Genomic DNA, 8,991 nt, shown 5'->3' with positions numbered 1-8,991 from the left:
ATCTTCCATTAGACATATAACAGGCATTTCTACTGGCCCTTTCTATCTTTCCTTCTTCATTCCTATTTCCATGTCTGCAGTTTTCCACATTCCTATTTCCAAGTCCGTGTCCAATAAGTCCAAGTGTCTGTGTCTTCGCAGGTTTGGATTTGCCATTTGTCTTGTCTGCTGACTCCATGTTCATGGTACCTTGTTTCCTCATGAGCTTTGTGATTTTTCTAAGTTTATTTTTTATTATTTATCTAATTATTTACTTTTAAAGATTTTATTTATTTATTTGACAGAGAGAGAGAGAGAGAGAGAGCACAAGTAGGCAGAGTAGCAGGCAAAGGGAGAGAGAGAAAAAGGCTCTTGGCTGAGCAGGGAGCCCAATGTGGGGTTGCATCCCAGGACCCTGAGATCATCACCTGAGCTGAAGGCAGATGCTTAACCAACTGAGCCACCCAAGGCCCCTATCTTTTAAATTTCATGTTAAATTTTATTATTTATTATTTGAGAGAGAGAGAGAGGGAGAAGGTGAGTGGGGTGAGGGCAGAGGGAGAAGCAGGATCTCCACTGAGCTTGGAGCCCAACACAGGGCTCAATCCCAGAACTCCAGGATCATGACCTGAGCTGAAGTCAGACTCTTAACTGACTGAGCTACCCAGGCGCCCTTCTAGGTTTATTTCGCTTGTGAACTCAAGACCAATGCTCTTCATCTCAAGGAGATCTGAGGCCTGGCTTGAGAGTGCATTCTTCCAGGGAGCATTTGTGTTTGCTTTAGTCTGCCTGCTGCAGGAAAGTCCATTTCTTACCAAATTCTCAGTCAAGATATATTTGGACCACAAAAGTGGGAGAAATTAGGCCACAAATGTGCATAAGGTCTGGACTGTTTTTATGAATTTTTATCCTTTTCTCCCTAACAAGGACTGAGATTCTTCATCTTTTCTTTCCTTTCTTTTCCTTTTTGTTTTAAAAAGAGAGCCAAAATGCACTCATACACACGAACATGGGTGGGAGGGGCAGAGGGAAGGGAAGAGAGAGAATCTTAAGGAGGCTTCACACCCAGTGGGAAGTCCAATGTGGGGCTCCATTGCATGACACTGAGATCATGACCTGAGCTGAAATCAAGAGTCAGATGTTTAATGGACTGAGACATCCACCAGGTGCCCCTTTCACCATCTTTATTAATCGTCTGCCAGAGAGTGTGGCAGTGTGTATGGAGGACCCTGATCTAACCTCTCATCTCTGTCCTTTGTCCCATCTTCATGAGCAAATCAATCCATCTAGAGGACAGAGAGTGGACATTGCCAACCTCTGGACAGAAGCAATTGCTCAGCTTGGAAAGCGGGCCCTGTGCGATGCAAGAATGCGAAGATCAGGGAGCGTTATTGAAGACAATCACAGACATCAGCTTTTTCTGACATAACAGCCAATAAAAACTCCCATCAACACAGTGTAGTATTTATTTAATTGTAATTTATACACTGGGTGAGTTTCTTGCCAAGTAGCTTATTAAAAGCTCATTTACATGTATCTATAGAGGTCATATTTTATCATTCTGGAATATATTTCCTAAACAAACAACAAGGGCCCACACATTTATGCTACTCTTAAAAACTTTAACTTAAGCAGCTTTTGGTTAAACATTATCATCATTTAATTAAATATAGAACCTTAGTTATCTTCGTTCAACTTTGGGAGAATTTGAGACTGCTTTAGTGAGTTACTAAAAACCCATGACAGAATGATAAATTTTGTTTCTCTAAAATGAGGGAACCCCTGGCTGGCTCAGTCAGTTAAGCATCTGCCTTCAGCTCAGGTCATGATCCTGGGGTCCTGGTATTCAGCCCCACGTCAGGCTCCCTGCTCAGTAAGGAGTCTCCTTCTCCCACTCCCTCTGCCCCCATGCTTGTGTTCTCTCTCATTCCCTCTATCTCAAATAAAATAAAATAAAATAAAATTAAAGGAGGTAAGCTCTTCTCTTATCCAGTAAGATTGAGTTGAGGTGTTTCCAAAGGTTGAAACACTTCTGCCTCCACTCTCTCCCTGTCTGATGGGGCTTTGTCTGAGCCCATAATTTCCATGGAGCAAGCTTTTCCTGTGGGTTTAGCTCGGTTGGGCTCAGGCTCTTCTCTCACCCCTGTCCCTATTCTTCAGGCCTGAGGTGGCTGAGCAAAGGGGGTGCTTTCACTTTTGCTGGCCCCTGGACTGCTTTGCAGTCTCTGGTTGGTCTCAATAAGGCTGCCCATAATTCTTTATGGGTCCCCACCCAGCCACCCTTCTGAGTGTCCTCTGCACCTGCCAGTAGGGTGACTCCTGGTACCTTGTGTTCCTCCTCCTCCATCCCCAGGGGCTCCCCTCATGGTGCACTGGCCTGTCCCCATCTTTCTCTTGCTATGGGGGTGGGAGTGGGGGCACCCGCTGCTGCATTTCACATTCCACCTGAGAGCTGGTCCCAGAGGACCCTGGGTAAGCTGATGTGGGGCTGTATGACCAGCTCCCGGCTTCTCCTTCACCCCTCAAACTCCAGAGCCCTTCCTGCCTGGCCAGGTGAAGTCCCTTGCTCTGGTGTCTGGGGATCCCGCTGGTGACATTGAGTTGAAGGTGGCTGCTCCTGAGGCCAGCCTTATGGCTGCAGGATGGGAGGTGTTCTTCTGCCCTCTTGGCCCCCAAGGAGGAACTCAGAAAAAATTTCCCCGTGAAACTCGGAGGCACACCGTGGCTGGCACACTGTTGTGACTGGCATTCAGGGGCTGTCTTGGGAGCTTATGTCCCCAAGCACCCTCTCTCTGTAAGACAGTGGGATCCAGGTACCTGCCAATGCCTGTACTAACTGACCCCCTACCTCAGGACAGATTGTGTTGGGACTGTCACCTGCTCTTCCTCCCCCACCTTAACCCACAGAATGATGGCTTCCAGGAGGCAAAACGGAGTATTTGCAAACAGGAAAATGTGCCTTGGGCTGTTTGCCTTCATTTTCAGCATCTACCAGCACTGGTTTGTATTTGAGCATGGAACCCCAAGACCTACGTATGCCTGATCCTGGGCCTGGGGTCTCAGATTCTTGTAGCTGAAGCCCAAAGGGAGGCCTGTCCTCACTCTGTCTCTGTACCAGCCTGCCCTGTCCCAGGCTGTGGGTTGGAGGCCATGGGTCTCACCTGCCTTGGGACTCAGGTACCAGTATTCGGAGCCCGTCCTTGATTCTTATTATCAAACTCTTCTTTCTATCACCATGTTACCAATTGAAATGGGTCTCTTCCCCTGATGGGACTTTCTGCTGGGTTTCCTGCCCAATACCCTGATTCAGAGTATTTATATTTTTGTGGCAGAGCCAGGGGGGATTTCCCAGAGCAAGTAGTGATTATCTTCTAAGACCTGTATGTGCTTAGTGAAACCCCGGGAGGAGGTGTGAGGAGGGAGGGAGCGCTTCCTAGTAGGTGACTCTGACCTTGCCCTTGGGTGTGCAGGAGGTGGTAGTGAGGGACAGAGGCAGGGAGAGGCAGGATCTCTTCCCACCTGCCTGTCATTGGTCTTGTTCATTTCTTTCTATTTCCCATGGTGAACAATTGAGGAGATTAGTAAAATCAGAAGTAAGTGAATGTCAACATTGACCCCACCACCCAAAGAAAACCACCTTGGGAGTTTTGGTGTGTTTTTCCCAGGCTTTTCCTCCTCTGTTTTATTCTTTGAGAGTAGTGATTGCTATGGGCTGTAGGGACCCAAAGCAATATCTGTTTTGGTGGTGGAGGGATCGCTGTGTTTGGAAAAAAGCTACAAACGTAGTGATCCAAAGGGGCACGTGCACCCGAATGTTTATAGCAGCAATATCCACAATAGCCAAACTATGGAAAGAACCTAGATGTCCATCAACAGATGAATGGTTCAAGAAGATGTGGTATATATACACAATGGAATACTATGCAGCCTTCAAAAGAAATGAAATCTTGCCATTTGCGACAACATGGATGGAACTAGAGCGTATCATGCTTAGCGAAATAAGTCAAGCAGAGAAAGACAACTATCATATGATCTCCCTGATATGAGGAAGTGGTGATACAACATGGGGCTTAAGTGGGTAGGAGAAGAATCAATGAAACAAGATGGGATTGGGAGGGAGACAAACCATAAGTGACTCTTAATCTCACAAAACAAACTGAGGGTTGCTGGGGGGAGGGGGCTTGGGAGAAGGGGGGTGGGGTTATGGACATTGGGGAGGGTATGTGCTATGGTGAGTGCTGTGAAATGTGTAAACCTGGTGATTCACAGACCTGTACCCCTGGGGATAAAAATATATGTTTATAAAAAATAAAAAATTAAAAAAAAAAGTTGGGAAAAAAAATCTGTAAATGTCTGCTCTTGTCAAAAAATTAGGTAAGAGATTCTCAACTCTTAAAACTGAGGGTTGCTGGAGGGGGGGAGTGGGGGGATGGGGCAGCTGGGGGATGGGCATTAAGGAGGGCACGTGATGGAATGAGCACTGGGTGTCATATGCAACTGACGAATCCCTGGTTTCGACCCCTGAAACTAATAATACAGTAGATGTGAATTTAATTTAAATAAAAAATTAAGAAAACATATCCCAATGAAAGAAATAATTAGAAAACATGGATGGTGATGACACTATCAGAATAGGGAAATCGGAATCATGTGTGTCTACAAAGCATGTACATAGCAAGACGGTAGGTGACACAGACTGTGCAATGCCAAGCAGTCCCTAGGGCCGGAAGCAGGGGGTTGTGGCACACTCAGGGACGCCTCCTGCCAGCCTATTCCCAGGCCCCTTCCTGGGCCCCAGAAGAGGACAGAGTCTCCTGGTTGCTCCCATTATCCCATCGTTTGGAACATTTGTAGAAAGAACCCATTTTTTTTTTTTTTTGACTTACTTATTTGATAGAGAGAGAGAGAGAGAGATCACAAGTAGGCAGAGTGGCAGGCAGAGAAGAGAGGAGGAAGCAGGCTCCCTGCTGAGCAGAGAGCCCAGTGCAGGACTTGATCCCAGAACCCTGAGATCATGACCTGAGCCAAAGGCAGCGGCTTTAACCCACTGAGCCACCCAGGCGCCCCTAGAAATAACCCATTTTAACGGCCACTGGGTAAACACATTTCTCTTCCCATTCTGACTTCAAGTTCCCTTTGGCACATACTTCTTCCCCTGCACTTGGGGGTTGACAGTGGCCTAGGTGTTTTCTATTTATAATTTTGCATTCTTTTTCTGAAAGAGAACCACCCAAGTTGTGTCAGTCCCACAGCACCTGGATCCACCGTTAAGGAAGAAACAAGGTTGCGCGGAGTTGGTGGCTCAGCGAGGCACACCGGCATGAGGGTGGAGAGCAGGGTGATGGTCCCCTGCTATCTGCTGCCTGGTCCCACCAGAGGCCAGGGTGCCCTGGAGCCTGTGGATGTGTCCACTGGCTCAGCCTGCTGGCTCAGCCTCCCGGGTGGGGAGCAGGTGGAGGAGGACCGGGTGTGGATCTAAAGGGCAAATGAAGCTCATTGACACCCCACGTATTCCCCCATGTAAAGATAGCCACTAGTGACATTAGTGCATTTTATGCTTGTGATCCTTTAAAGAGAGCTCTGCTAGAGGTGGAAAAGTCCAGGATCTGGAGAAGCCAATGAAGAAGAGCCAGAACAGAGAAGACAGATTCCAGAATGCTCTCAGTCAAGAACAATACTAGCTAAACTGGAATATGACCCAGTTGCTCTGAACAGAATCACACGTCCAGTGAAATAAGGCACAGATAGAGAAGCTCCTGGTGAAAATCTGAGATGGATAAGGAAACTCCTCGTCCGTAGGCAGCACATGAGACACTGATGGTCAGAGGCCTGGGGGACTGGCTGTGCACCATGGGGGCCCTGAGAGGCCTGTATTCAGAGCTGTTTTGAATGAGCCAGTACTGGGCTTCTGGCGTTAGGTGGTTTGGTTTGTAAGCATCTATAACAGTAAGGGGAGTGGAAAGGGGCCTCAGAAAAATAGGACCTTCCGGGAAAAAAAAAAAAAAAAAAAAGAAGCGTTCTTTTTGGAGATATTTTAATTATTTCATCTCAACTTGTTGCAGTCGCTGTGGGAGATTTGTCCTGAATTGTTATTCTGTTTATGTAGGTCTTTGTTCCGAAAATTCCTGCACGCTTGCTCTCTGCACCATCGCTAGACAGGGCCCAGGACAAAAGCTCACAAGCTGTTTTTGTTTCTGAGGGACAGGACACAGTGTCTTAAGGAGCAACTCCAAGACACAGCTGGGAGTCTGAGCTGGACTCCTCTTCAGTGGGAAAGCGTAGTTTGGAAAGGCTTCCAGGTGATTCTGATACCTGCCCCATCTCCCTTTCTGGGAAAATAAGTGATTAAGACACATTCCCTTACCTTCAAGGCATTATTAATCCTTACATTCTATATAAATAATACGATTTATGATTAAGGCCTGTGCCCACAGATCTACAGGAGGGGTCCCTGGATCCACAAGGCGGTGATACACTCTGAATGGGAGGGAGAGGAAAAGCATCCTGAGGAACAAGGCAGGTGCCTCCATTGGGGTCCAAACAGGAGAGAAACCACACAGTAGCCTGAACGGAGAGGGTTTAATGTAAAGCACTCTAAACTCTCACAGAATATTCAAGTAAGGAGAGAATGGCCAGCAAGAAGTAGAGAGAACTCTCAGGAAGATAGGACTGGCAGATAGAAGAGCAGCCCTGGGGTGACCCACACCTCTGCTGAGACCCAGGCCTCACAGCACAGGGTATGGTCGGGGCTTCCTGGATGCCTGAGATGTTGCTATGGTGACTCACTGCCAGGACTCATCAGAACTCTGTCCTCTAGCGCAATGGGGAGAGCAGTTCTCGAGGCGACATTTCATGACAAGGCAACCCAGATTTTGTACAAAAACACCGCCCGCGTTTCTGCTACAAAACCATGTTGGGTGTTGTGGGAAGCTGCTGGCTGTTGCTGTCTGCCATGTCCATTGGGAACTCCATAACTAACGCACCCACATTAGGAAGCCACGCCCCTGCGGCTCCCTCCATTGACAAAACTCCACGTCATGCCCACGCATACAGTAACAACATTTAAGGGGCTCATACCCATTACAGAACAGTAAAAAGTGTGAATTTGCTGCTGAGAGGCACTAAGTCAGTAAGCATAAAGCAGGGTTTCACCGAATGTCAAGTTGAAGAGGGACTCTCAAAGCCATATTGTATCCCAATCCTCACATCCCCACTGAGTGGTTGTCAAGCTTGCGAGACATCCACAGCAAGGTGCCTACCACCACCTGGGATGGTCAGACAGCTCCTCCTCACCCTGAGCCCCCATCTGTCTCTGGTTTTGGGTCTGATTTACCTCACGTCTGCCACCTGACATGATGTAAGCTCTTCAAATATATGAACCTGGTCCTTCTGCTTTGCTTCTTCCCCAAAGCTTCTGTCTTTTGTAAGCTACCCGTCTTATGACCTCTATAACAATTCAGAGCCTTTTCATTCTACCAAGCATGGTGGTGAAGGTACTTCCATGAATTTGGGTCTCAATCCAAGACTTGGTCATATCCACCCCCCAAACCTGTTCCAATGTGCTCTGATTGTACAAAATAGAGCACTTGTAAGTGATCTGTCTTTTTGGCCACAGGGATTGATCTAAGTAGCGACTCCTGATCTATGTCAGAAATGGTGCTTTTCAAAATGGCGGTAGGAAAGAGAAGTCTCTTTTCACAGCCAATGATGAAGGTAAGATCTTAAAAAACCAAAAGCTGCCTCCAGGCCTGACTATAGCCAAAGAGAATGCATCCAAGTTGAGAGGGATGTAGAGATGGCAGACAGAGAGAAAGCACCTGATGCCACTAGAGTCCCCCGTGTCCACCATCATCTGTGAGACCAGGCCCAGTACCTCTTTGCCTTGGTTTAGTTATAGGAGCCAATAAATTATTTTTTTTTCTTTTTCCTAAACTAGTTCAAGTTGGGTTTCTGGCAATCACCAACAAAGAACACCAACTCCACCTTTCTTAACATTAAAAGAAAAAAAAAAGGGCAAGGGTGTCATTGTCTCACTTCTTTGATACAGGGTTTCTGTAGAAGCTGATATAATTTTAAATAGTAACTCTGGGAATTTGTTATTAATGATTTTTAGAAAAAGTGTATCTAGAAAATAAGACCTTGCTCCCCACTGTCTCTTCCCTTTTCTTTATAAGCAATTTAGTCCTAAAGCAATTAAGTCCTTCCCACAGTGGGAAGCCAGAGAGACTCAGGATGGGATAAGCAGGGCACTCTCACAGGTGGTGGGTGTTGAGGCCCAAAGGGAGTGAGGAGGGCATTCACAGACGGGGAAGAAGGACGACGAGTTCTCCCAAAGATGTCCACATCTTTGATCCCCGAACACATTTTTGGTTCCTCCAAACCTATGGATATTACCTGGATGGCAAGTTGTGATTAACTAAGGATCTTGAGACGGGGAGTTTATCTGGATTATCCAAGTAGGTCCAATGTCATCACAGGTCCCTACAGAAGGGAGGCGGGAGATCAGAATCAGGAGTAAGAGATGCGAGGACAGGACACAAGATTGGAGTGATGTGGGAAATGGGCCAAGTCAGGGCCTGCTGGTGGCCTCTAGAGGTTGGAAAAAGCAGGAAAGTGTCTTCTCTGAAGCCTCCAGAAGGGAAGAATCTCCACTGGAACAATGCTTTTAAGCTTATGATGTCCAAAAATGTAAGAAAAGGTGATTTGTTACAGCAGCAACAGGAAAGTAATAACAAGGGGAGTGATCAGATGAATTGCCGTAAGGATGATGGAAGCCAAGACCGTCATTGAGAAGGGAGTTGGAATAAACATTAGCTGTGAGCACATTTTGCACCCAGATCTTGACTTCTAAATTCCACTGTCTACTAAGGCTCCTTAGAAGGCTGAGTCCAAACTGGGTTAGGGAGAGTGCAAGATGAACCTGGGTCATCATCTTGTGCTAGGAAACAAAGGAAGTTCCAAAAAAAATGGTGGAGGTATATTAAAAGGACACGGATGCCAGTTCTCACTGGC

This window comes from Mustela putorius, unplaced genomic scaffold (assembly GCF_011764305.1).
Source record: "Mustela putorius furo isolate JIRA1106 unplaced genomic scaffold, ASM1176430v1.1 tig00003869_pilon_pilon_pilon, whole genome shotgun sequence".
Taxonomy (NCBI): Eukaryota; Metazoa; Chordata; class Mammalia; order Carnivora; family Mustelidae; genus Mustela; species Mustela putorius.
The sequence above is the reverse complement of the archived record's forward strand: the minus strand, read 5'-3'. Positions refer to the sequence as shown.